Genomic DNA, 12,522 nt, shown 5'->3' with positions numbered 1-12,522 from the left:
TTAAACAAGAAGATGATTTGTATTGCTGCTGTTATATGTTTGTAGGAATCATTGTAATATGGAATCCTCAGTTCTTTTGAGATTGAATATTAAAAGCTGAAAGATATTTTTGAGGAGGAAGGAGAATGAAATTTATTCACATATGTCACGCAGATGCCAGTTTTAACATGGGGACCAAGTCTTAAATTGAGATGGTTTAAGGTGACATCATCTTAAAAGCAGGAGAGTTCCAAATTAGATCATATGATACCAGCAGCTGTCTATGATTGGGGTTAAAAGAGTTCAAGATGTGCTTGGAAATTTAGCCAGGAGATTGAATCAAGATGGCAGACTGAAAACAAGTTCTGTCTTCTACTCACTCCTCCCCCCTTTCCTATCTCTAAAAATTACAGGGAAAAGATGAATATGCACACTCATTTGTATGGATGCATATACCTTGATGTTGAAAAAGTGGGTTCTCTCAGAGGATTGAGCATTATAAAAAATTTTGAAAGGAGGCAGTTGAGGTTGGATTAAAAGATATACAAATGTTGTGTAACAGAGGCCTTACACTCCCACAGTGGCTCTTGGGGTGCTCCAAGCATATAGAAAAAAGACATGGGGATCACCCTAGGGCATTGGGACAACTGTATAAGTTACTGATGGAAGTATTAGTGTAGGGAGAGCCCCTCAACCTTGTGCATGTAGTGGGAAGCAGAGCATCTGTTCCAAAGTTGGGGGTGGGGTAGTCCATGTGGGCATTTCTCCAAAAATTGAGGACAGTGCTCTGGATGGCTGGTGACATCCGGGCGGAAGAGGGAGTCCCCAAATCTAGAAGACAGGTACTAACACACCTTATCAAGCTACATATCCCACTGCCCCCTCCTCCCACAAATCCTGGAGTCAGGATGCAGTAAACAGATTTAACACATGCACAGCCTAACAGGGAATCTCAGTGACAAATGTGAATATACAATCAAGAATCACACACATGTGGAAAAACAAAACAACCCAGCAAGTGAGAGAGGTATGTAAAATTCAAGAAGAGTTAACACTTGATGAAACGAGTTAATAGAACAAGAGTTCGGAACAAATATAATTGCATCACTAGAGAGATACAAGAGAATAGTGCATATATTAAAAAGAAATCATCTAGGAATTATAATTAAAGATGGTGGAAGATGTACATTTGACTCTTTTCCTTCTAAAAGTTTATTAAAATGACATTAAAATACTAAAATGCTTAAATCCACAAAACCAAAAAGAACTTGGCTTGGGGAGCTGGTGGGTTGACCATCAACTGATGAAAATTTTCAATTCATTTTTGAAGAAACTTAGGAAGAGCATTGACTGAACAAGCGGCAACCTAGGAAATGCATGGATGGGATCCAAAGCGAAGGAGGCAGCTGACTTATCCAGAAGAAAACCAGAGGGATTTCGGGCTTACAATTCCTGGTAAGACAGAGGGTAGAAGGGTGAAGTTGACTGAAAATAAGGAGACTATTTGAAATACCGTATAAGAATATTTTGCATTTGCGCTCAAAATAACCTGAAGTTAGATATTTTCCCTCAGGCCAAAAAAATAAAATTCTTTGTAGAAATTGATATACTATATAGTCTCCTCAGAGATATTTGAGAAGGCATTAATGAAATGAGCAGAATGCCTTGGCAAAGGAACAGAGATTAAGAGAGAACTCTTGAAAAGGAAAAATAAAATTGCTGATTTAGAAAAAAATTTTTTTGTTTAAAGTTCCAGAAAATAAATATAAGGACATATCCAGTCTATAGAACAAAAAGACACCATTCTAACGTGGAACTGAAGCCACTCCCAGAGATCACTTTTTAGCCAAATAATAGACAGGCCTATAAAATAAATAGTAACACCCATGAGGAAGGTGATCATTGAAACAATCAACTATACGAGGCCCAGGGGCAGCATTTGCCCAAAACCAAAGATGAGAAGGCAGGAAGGGGCAGGGAAACTAGATGAGTAGAAACAGGGAACCCAGGGTGGCAATGGGGAGAGTACTGATGCATAGTGGGGCTTGCAACCAATGTCACAGAACAATTTGTGTATGAATTATTGAATGGGAAACTAATTTACTACATGAAAGAATGAAAAGATTCACTGGCTAATAAGCAGAGCTAATGTAAAATAGGCGTATGCAGACATCAGATGGTATTGATGTCTGTTAAGTACTGTTGAGTCAGTTTTCAATTCATAGTGACTCCATGTGACAGAATAGAACTGCCTCATAGGGTTTTCCAGGCTGTAATCTTTATGGGAGCAGATTGTCAGGTCTTCTGTCATGGAGGTGCTGGGTGCGTTGGAACTGCCAAGCTTTTAGTTAGCAGTTGAGTGCTTGACCATTGTGCCCTCAGGGCTCCTTAGACAAGTGACAGGGATATTGTAAGGTATTAGTAATATAATGGTAAAGAGAGATCTTAAAATTTTCTAGAGAAAAAAGAAACCTAGAATATTAAAGGAATGAGAATGAAATTGACAGCAAATGTCAAATCACCAATGCTAGATGTGAATAATAAGTGAAATAATATCTTCAAAGTTCTAAAGGAAAATGATTTGAGACTGGAATTATGTACCCAGTAAAACTATTATTCAAGGTAATTGCTAAATAAACACACTTTAAAACATTCATACATCCAAATTTTATCAACCATAAACCTGTGTTAATGAATTACTAAGTATGTCTTCCAATCTCCACTTCTCCCACAGTACAAAAAAATTTCAAGAAGAAACTGTGGGGTAGAAAAAGCAGTCATGAGCTGAGAAAACAATACCACTTGAAGATGAATCTAATCATGTTGATAAAGTTTTTTTTTCCTTATTAATGGAGAGAATATGGATATAGAGTGTAATAATATGACTCATGTCATGTGCTGTAACAGGCAAGACTCAAAATCTCAGGAAAGGTTTTTCGCACTCATATCACAACACAATTCAGTGAGGGTTGATATGAGAATTGGCTGCGTGAAGTCCCTTAGGGACTTAGATTCTTTACACCTAGTGGCTCCACTAAAACCTATTGCCATTGAGTTGATTCTGACTTATAGCAACTCTATAGGACAGAGTAGATTTGCCCCATAGCGTTTCCAAGGCTGTATTTTTTTTTTCTTTTAACATTATCACAAGAATAATAGGGGTAATTGTCATTCTAAGTAAAAAAAAAAAAAAAATGAAATGTTTAATTATTAGCATGAATTTTACTGTTCACCTTTACATTATGCAATGCTAATTTTAAATGCAAATATAAGAGCATTTAACTTGTATTCAGAATCACCAGAATTTCATAACTTATACATGCATATGAATTTCATTCTAACCAGAACATTGTAGATGCTGCACAAAACTGTTCTTATTTCACTTCTGGATACACACAAATTCTGTAGATACCCTTTACCTTTGGCTTCCTAGGGAGTAAGGAAGGACTGAAGGGAAAAGGAACTAGGGGTTCCCCTATCTTTCCAGCTTCTTGTATGTCATCATTTTCGGTATAAGTGGTTGACTAATACAGGAAAGTAACATGAGTAAGAAAATGGTAAGTGTAGGGTTCTGTGGTCATTTGTGTTTGTTAGACTGCCGTTGCCATCTTTCTGTATTCAAAACAAGTTTTGGTTCCAACAGAAAGCATGGATCAGCACTCTCACTCAGTTATAGACGAGTTGATGTAGAACATGAACGCAGAATTCTGGTAGATCCATGATGCATGGGAGTTCAGCAAGACTCCAAGTGAGTAAAATTAAGCATGTTATGGAAGCTGCAAAGCAATTCAAATGCTATATGCAAATGAGGCAGCAAGACTCTGCAGGACAGATGCATGTGCTCTCTCCTCTGCTCATTTGCATGCTTCATTTTCCCATCAAGCTTTACTTACAATACCCAAGTTCAAAGGTAAAATTGTTAAATATTTCAAGACAGCAACAGCAGAGCTTTTAACCAAGTGCGAGACTGTTCTGAGAGCAGGACCATACAACATGAAGCCAGCCCTGCCCTCAGTTCATAAATTGGACCCAAGACCCCGAATCCAGAATCTGGGCTATTTATACTCTCTCTTGAACTATGTTGCTTTTCTTACCCTGTATTAATTTAGCTTTCTCTCTGTAAATCTTTACAGAAGCAGACTGTCTCATCTTTCTCCTGTGGGGTAGCTGGTGGGTTTGAACTGCCGACCTTTTGTTTAGCAGCCAAATGCTGTAACCACTGCACAACCAGGGTTGCTTTAGTGCCTCCACTAGAATCTTGGAAAAAGCCACCAAATCCTCCAGATCTGGCTGGGAGGCAAGATGTGGGACAAGAGAGATGGAGGATATTTTTCGAAGTTTTAGGGGTCTGAAATGGTGAATATCCCTTTTGCCCACATTTCATAACCCAGAATTCAGTCACTTAATACCACCTAATTGTAGGGAAGGCTGGAAAATGTAGTTTTCCTTCTGCCCACAGAGAAGATGAAATGGTGTTTTGTGAACACATAGCATTGTCTCCCATCACAATGAGTTCTAGACATTGATAAAATGCATGTTTTAATGTGTGATAAAGATTTAAGGCCAGAATTTGTAGGGATGAGTGACATTTCTAAGATTTGCGTTAAAATACTCCAGCAAAGGAAAAGACAAGAGCACTAGATAAAGCAAATGTGGCAAATGTTAATAATTGTTGAATCTGGGTGACAGGAATATGAGGGATCACTGTCTTCTTCTCTCTACTTCTGTGTATGTTTGTCATTTTTTTCTAATAAAAAATTTACAGCTAAAAGAATAGAAACAGGGTGTGTCTAATTCATTAGAGAAGAAAAGTGGAACAATAAAAATATGCTAATGACTCCCACAAATGGTATAACATGTACAAAATAATAAATTTATATAAATAATTATAATAAATACAAATAAGTTTAATTTCTCTATTAAAAGATAAATTCTTTGAGATTGAATATTTGAAACTCCAGCTTTAGTCTCTAGACAAGAGACACACCTAAAGCTTAACAACATTGAAGGTTTGAAAATGAAGGAATAGAAAGAGATTTTACAAGGAAAATGCCAGTAACCAGGAAACAGGTGTAGCAACAGTAATGATGATCAAATTAGAACTCAAAATGAATAGCATTAGAAGGGCAAAGACAGAGATTTCATCTTGAAAAAGTTACAGCCTACCTGGAAGATACAAAATTCATGAATTCTTGTGGATTTGAAGATATTACTTTGAAATAAAAAATAACTTATGGAAATAATAAACTTGACAAATCTACCATCAAAGAGTGGGAGCCTTTATCATGGCTCTTTCATACCTGAACAGATTAAAAAAATAACTAGGAAAAAAAGATTCAAATAAAGGAGTAAAACGAGCTCGATCTAATATATGTGGTGAAGGACTTGAACCCAATCAACAGAAAATACTAGTTCTTTTCAAATATGCATGGAACATCCACAAAAATTAACCATCTATTAGGTCACAAAGGACATCTCGGTGAATAGAAGCAAAGCAAAGACTACACAGTCCTTTTTACTTACCACAATGCAATGAACTTAGAAATCTAACAATCACAACAAAAAATTAGAAATTGAGTGAAATATCCCACTGGACATGAAAAAAATCACCCCTGTTACTTTCAAACTGTTGTAGTGTGTTCTGATGAATTGCTTGTGTTATTAAAAGTTTGATGACCCTGAGACCTAAGAACTAGATGGTGTTGACCAGAGGCGTATTTAAGGTATGGCAGGTATAGGATGTGCCCTGGGCACTGCTTGAAGTGGGGGGTGGAGGGGGCACCGAGCAGTTTCTGTTAACCCGGTACGGCCTGGTGTCCTCTAAGCACAGTAGACACAGAGGTGTAGTGGGGTCAGGGGGTGGAGGGGGACTCTTGCCCCTGGGCACAAGTCCAAGCGGGCGCCAGGTGAGGCCCAGAATGACATTCTAAGGTGCCACAAATATGAAAGGCACCGGACTGAGGCCTCTGGACATGGGCAGATTAACTAGTAAGCAGGGTATGCACAGGTTTACAGTAAACAAGGTGCCAAAACCAAAACCAAACCCATTGCCATTGAGTAGATTCTGACTTACAGTGATCCTATGGGACAGAGTAGAACTGCCCCACAGGATTTCCAAGGAGGGGCTGGTGGATTTGAACTGCCAATCTTTTGGTTAGCAGCTGAGTTCTTAACCACTACGTCACCAGGGCTCCAACAAGGTACACACGGACTTAATTGTGTTTACTTAGTAATCTGTGGTGCGTAATTTCACATGGGTTTCACTCTGTCTTTGATGTGGTAAAAAAAAAAAAAAAAAAGGTGAAATTGTATAGTAAAAATAAAAAGAAAATTTTTGTATAGTACAGATTAGTAAATAAGCACAAGTAAGCTCATGCATACCTTGCTTATTGGGTAATCTATCCCTGGCTGGTTAAGTTCTACAGCTGCTAACCAAAGAGTTGGCAGTTCGAATCCACCAGGCACTCCTTGGAAACTCTATGGGGCAGTTCTCTCTGTCCTATAGAGTCGCTATGAGTTGAGTCGACTCAACGGCACTGGGTTTGGTTTTTGGTTTTTTATCCCTGGCTGGAAGTGGGGGAAGGCGTTTCTACTGATGTGTCCCTACTATCAATGTCTATTCATCTTGAAATTCAGGAAGTTGCAACTTAGAGATTGCCCCGGGCACTTGTTTCCCTTGCAGTGGCCCTAAGGGACTCACAATAGATGGACCCTGATAGAGCAGAAGAAAAATGTGGAACAGAACTAAAATTCTTAAAAAGTCCAGACTTACTAGACCAGTTGAGACTAGAGGACTCCCTGAGACTATCTCATTGAGATACTCTTTAAACCTTGAATCAAAACTGTCCCCTGAAGTCACCATTTAGCAGAATAACAAATTGACACACAGATAAAGGATATTACCTGTGAGTATGGTGCTCTATTAAAAAACCAACTATCTGAGACCAAAAAGTCAACAATTAGTCTAAACCAAGGATGAAGGTGCAGGGAAACTAGAGTACTGGAAACAGAACAACCAGAGTGGAATTAAAGAGACAGTTGACACATTGTGAAAAATGTAACTAATGTCACTGAACAATTTATGTAGAAATTATCAAATGAGAACCTAACTTGCTATATATACTTTCACTGAAAATGCCACAAAGTATTATTTAAAAAAAGTTTATGGTAAGCATACACTTTTCACAAGAGAACATGGTTCACCACTGCCATCGAGTTGCTTCTAACTCCCAGCGACCCTATAGGACAGAGTAGAACTGCCCCATAGGGTTTCCAAGGAGCAGCTGGTGGATTTGAACCGCTGACCCTTTAGTTAGCAAGTGAAGCTCTTAACCAGTATATCACCAGGACTGCTGGTTAGTACCTTACGTAGAATAGGAAATGTAATGTTCATCTCTAGTTATTCAGTTATTCACAAGGTGTGCGTCACGGTTGTATCCTTTCACCATACCTATTCAATCTGTATGCTGAGCAAAATAATCTGAGAAGCTGGACTCTGTGAAGAAGAATGGGGCATTAGGATTGGAGGAAGACTCATTAACAACCTATATTATGTAGATGACACAACCTTGCTTGCTGAAAGTGAAGAGGACTTGAAGCACTTACTCATAAGATCAAAGACCACAGTCTTCAGTATGGATTACACCTCGACATAAATAAAACAGAAATCCTCACAACTGGACCAGTAAGCAACATCATGATAAATGGAGAAAAGATTGAAGATGTCAAGGGTTTCATTTTACTTGAATCCACAATCAACACCCATGGAAGCATCAGTCAAGAAATCAAAAGATGAATTGCATCAGGCAAATCTCCTCCAAAAGACCTCTTTAAAGTGTCGAAAAGCAAAGATGTCACCTTGAAGGCTAAGGTGCGCCTGACCCAAGCCATGGTATTTTCAGTTGCACCATATGCATGCAAAAGCAGGACAGTAAATAAGGAAGACCGAAGAATTGATGCCTTTGAATTGTGGTGTTAATAAAGAATGTTGAATACACCATGGATTGCCAAAAGAACAGACAAATCTGTCTTGGAAGGAGTACAACCAGCATGCTCCTTAGAAGCAAAGGTGGTGAGACTGCGTCTTAAACACTTTGGACGTGTTGTCAGGAGGGCTCAGTCCCTGGAGAAGGACATCATGCTTGGTAAAGTACAGGGTCAGTGGAAAAGAGGAAGACCCTCAATGAGATGGATTGACACAATGGCTGCAACAGTGGGTTCAAGCATAACGATGATTGTGAGCATGGCACAGGACCGGCATGGCGCAGTGTTTCGTTCTGTGGTACATAGGGTTGCTATGAGTCGGAACCGACTTGATGGCACCTAACAACAACAACATTTCAACTGGACTGTGCTGATATTACAGAGAATTTCCCTAAGTAATGTGAAAAAAAATGTACGCAATATTTAGGAACATTAAAGTTTCTTTTTTTTTATTGTGCTTTAAGTGAAATTTTACAAATCAAGTCAGTCTCATACAAAAACTTACAAGCACTCCTTGCTATGTTCTCTTAGCTGCTCTCCCTCTAATAAGACAGCACGCTCCTCCTCTCCACCCTGTATTCCCTGTGTCCATTCAACCAGCTCCTGACTGATTTCACTCAGCATAATGCCTTCCAGATTCCTCCACGTTAGATGTTTCATGGATTCATCATTGTTCTTAATCATTGCTTAATATTCTGTTATGTGAATATACCATAATTTATTTATCCATTCATCCCTTGATGGGTACCTTGGTTGCTTCCATCTTTTTGCTGTTGTAAACAGTGCTGCAGTGAACATGGGTGTGCATATATCTGTTCATGTGAAGGCTTTTATTTCTCTAGGATATATTCCAAGGAGTGGGATTGCGGGACCGTATGGTGCTTCTATTTCTAGCTTTTTAAGGAAGTGCCAAATCAATTTCCAAAGTGGTTGTACCATTTTACATTCCCACCAGTGTTCCAGTCTCTCCACAACCTCTGCAACATTTATTTTGTGTTTTTTGGATTAATGTCAGCCTTGTTGGGGTGAGATGTATCTCATTGTAGTTTGATTTGCATTTCTCTAACAGCAAATGATCGTGAGCATTTCCTCACGTATCTGTTAGTCGCCTGAATGTCTTCTTTGGTGAAGTGCCTGTTCATATCCCTTGCCCACTTTTTAATTGGGTTTTTTGTCTTTTTGCTGTTGAGTTTTTATAGTATCATATAGATTTTAAAGATCAGATGCTGATGGGAATTGTCATAGCCAAAAACTGTAGGTAATCTTTTTACTCTTTTGGTGAAGTCTTTGCATTAGAATAAGTGTTTGACTTTTAGGAGCTCGCAGTTATCTAGTTTCTCTTCTGGTTTTTGTGCATTGTTAGTAATGTTTTGTATACTGTTTATCCCATGTATTAGGGTTCCTAGCGTTGTCCCTTTTTTTCTTCCATGATATTTATCATTTTAGATTTTATATTTAGGTCTTTGATCCACTTTGAGTTAGCTTTTGTGCATGGTGTAATGTATGGGTCTTGTTTCATTTTTTTAGAGGTGGCTATCCAGTTATGCCAGCACCATTTGTTAAAGAGACTGTCTTTTCCCCATTTAACAGACTTTGGGCCTTTGTCAAATATCAACTGCTCATATGTAGATGGATTTATGTCTGAATTTTCAATTCTGTTCCATTGGTCTATATATCTGTTGTCGTAGCAGTACCAGGCTATTTTGACTACTGTGGCTGTATAATAGGTTTTAAAGTCAGGTAGAGTGAGGCCTCCCACTTTGTTCTTATTTTTCAGTAACGCTTTACTGATCTGGGGCCTCTTGCCCTTCCCTAGGAAGTTGGTGATTTGTTTTTCCATCTCATTAAAAAATGTCATTGGTATTTGGATCGGGATTGCATTGTATCTATAGATTGCTTTGGGTAGAATAGATGTTTTTACAATGTTGAGTCTTGCTGTCCATGAGCAAGGTATGTTTTTCCACTTACAAAAGTCTCTCTTGGTTTCTTGCAGTAGTGTCTTGTAGTTTTCTTTGTCCAGGTCTTTTACGTCTCTTGTTAGATTTATTCCGAAGTATTTTATCTTCTTGGAGGCTATCGTTAATGGTATTTAGTGATTTCCTCTTTGACATTCTCTTTGTTGCTGTACAGGAATCCAACTGATTTTTGTATTTTTGTCTTGTGTCATGATACTCTGCTGAACTGTTCTATTAGTTTCAGTAGTTTTCTTTAGGGTTTTCTGTGTATAAGATCATGTCATCTGCAAATACAGACAGTTTTTCTTCTTTTTTGCTAATTTGGATGCACCTTGTTTCTTTATCTATTCTAATTGCTCTGGCTAGGACCTCCAGCAAAATGTTGAATAAGAGTGGTGATAAAGGGCATCCTTGTCTGGTTCCGGTTCTCAAGGGGAATGCTTTCAGACTCGGTCCATTTAGGATGATGTTAGCTGTTAACTTTGTATATATGCCCGTTATTATGTTGAGGGATTTCCCTTCTGTTCCTATTTTGCTGAGAGTTTTTATCATGAATGAGTGTTGAACTTTGTTAAATGCCTTTTCTGTATCAATTGATAAGATCATGTGGTTCTTGTCTTTTGTCTTATGTATATGATGGATTACATTGATTGTTTTTCTAACGTTGAACCATCCCTGCATACCTGGTGTGAATCCCACTTGGTCATGGTGAATTATGGTTTTGATGTGTTGTTAAATTCTATTGGCTAGGATTTTGTTGAGGATTTTTGCATCTCAGGTCACGAGGGATATAGGTCTGTAATTTTCTTTTTGTGTGGTGTCTTTACCTGGTTTTGGTATCAGGGGAATGCTGGCTTCATACAATGAGTTTGGGAGTGTTCTGTCCTTTTCTTTGTGCCGAAATACCTTTAATTGTAGTGGTTTTAACTTTTCTCTGAAAGCTTGGTAGAATTCTCCGGTGGAGCCCTCAGAGCCAGGCCTTTTTTTTTTGTTTGTTGGGAGTTCTTTAAATTGCCTTTTCAATCTCTTCTTTTGTTATGGGTTTATTTAGTTGTTCTACCTCTGTTTGTGTTAGTTTAGGTAGGTAGTGAGTTTCTAGAAATTCATCCATTTCTTCTTGGTTTTCAATTTGTTACGGTACAATTTTTCATAGTAATCTCATATAATTCTTTTAACTTCCGTTAGCTCTGTTGTGATATCACCCATCTAGTTTCTTATTCAGATTTTTTGCTTCCTTTCCTGTTTTTCTTTTGTCAGTCTGACCAATGGTTTATTGATTTTATTAATCTTTTCAAAGAATCAGCTTTTCGTTTTGTTAACTCTTTCAATTGTTTTTCTGTTCTCTATTTCATTAAATTCTGCTCTCATTTTTATTATTTGCTTTCTTCTGGTGCCTGCAGGTTTCTTTTGTTGCTCTCTTTCTATTTGTTCAGGTTTCAGGGATAATTCTTTGGTTTTGGCCCTTCTTTTTTGGATGTATGCATTTATTGCTATGAGTTGACCTCTGAGGACTGCTTTAGCTGTACCCCAAAGGTTCTGCTAGGAAATGTTTTCATTCTCATCGGATCCTATGAATTTCTTTATTCTGTCCTTAATTTCTTCTATAACCTAGTCGTTTTCGAGCAAGGTATTGTTCAGTTTCCATGTGTTGGATTTCTTTTCCCTGCTTTTTCTGTTATTTATTTTTACTTTTATGGCTTTATGGTCAGAGAAGATGCTTTGTAATATTTTGATGTTTTGGATTCTGTTACAGCTTGCTTTATGACCTAAAATGTGGTCTATTCTACAGAATGTTCCATGTGCGTTGGAAAAGAAAGTATACTTGTCTGCTGTTGGGTGGAGTGTTCTGCATATGTTTATGAGATCAAGTTGGTTGATTGTGGCATTTAGCTCTTCTGTGTCTTTACTGAGCTTTTTTTCTGGATGTTCTGTCCTTCACCAAAAGTGGTGTGTTGGAGTCTTCTACTATCATTGTGGAGCCGCCTATCTTGCTTTTCAATGCTGTTAGAGTTTATGTATCTAAGTCCTGTCATTGGGTGCTTAAATATTTAATATGGTTATATCCTCCTGGTATATTGTCCCTTTAATCATTATATAGTGTCCTTCCTTATCCTTTGAGGTGGATTTAACTTTAATGTCTATTTTGTCAGAAATTAATATTGCCACTCCTGCTCGTTTTTGATTGTTGTTTTCTTGATACTTTTTTTTCCATCCTTTGACTTTTAGTTTGTTTGTGTCTTTAAGTTTAAGATGTGTTGCCTGTAGGCAGCATATAGATGGACGGTTTTTTTAATCCATTTTGCCACTCTTTGCCTCTTTATTGGTTCATTCAGTCCATTTACAATCATTGTAATTATGGATAGGTATGAGTTTAGTGCTGTCATTTTGACATCTTTTTTTGTGTGTTGTGTGTTATGGACGGTTTCCTTTTTCCAGCTAATTTTTTGTGCTGAGTAGTTTTTCTTTATGTATTGTCTTTTCTTGTTTTTCATTGTTGTTGATTTTGTTTTTGCTGAGTCTTTATGTTTTTTCTTGTATTTTATTCTGATGTGTGGGATTGTTAGTCTCCTTTGTGGTTACATTATTATTTACCCCTATTGATCTA

The 12,522-nt window shown here is 37.8% G+C and overlaps 1 protein-coding gene across 1 annotated transcript in view; it reads left to right on the top strand.

Annotated features, from left to right (window-relative positions):
- ENTPD1 (ectonucleoside triphosphate diphosphohydrolase 1) overlaps nucleotides 1–12,522 on the top strand; it is a 184,135-nt gene that overhangs the window by 7,825 nt on the left and 163,788 nt on the right. Inside the window, exon 2 of the mRNA XM_023546897.2 lies at nucleotides 1,310–1,434. The gene's annotated coding sequence lies outside the window, so the exon portion shown is untranslated. The remainder of the gene's footprint in view (nucleotides 1–1,309; nucleotides 1,435–12,522) is intronic.

The sequence above is a fragment of the Loxodonta africana genome, chromosome 16 (assembly GCF_030014295.1).
Source record: "Loxodonta africana isolate mLoxAfr1 chromosome 16, mLoxAfr1.hap2, whole genome shotgun sequence".
NCBI lineage: Eukaryota > Metazoa > Chordata > Mammalia > Proboscidea > Elephantidae > Loxodonta > Loxodonta africana.
Note: the sequence above shows the minus strand (reverse complement) of the source record. Positions and strands in the feature narration are given on the sequence as shown.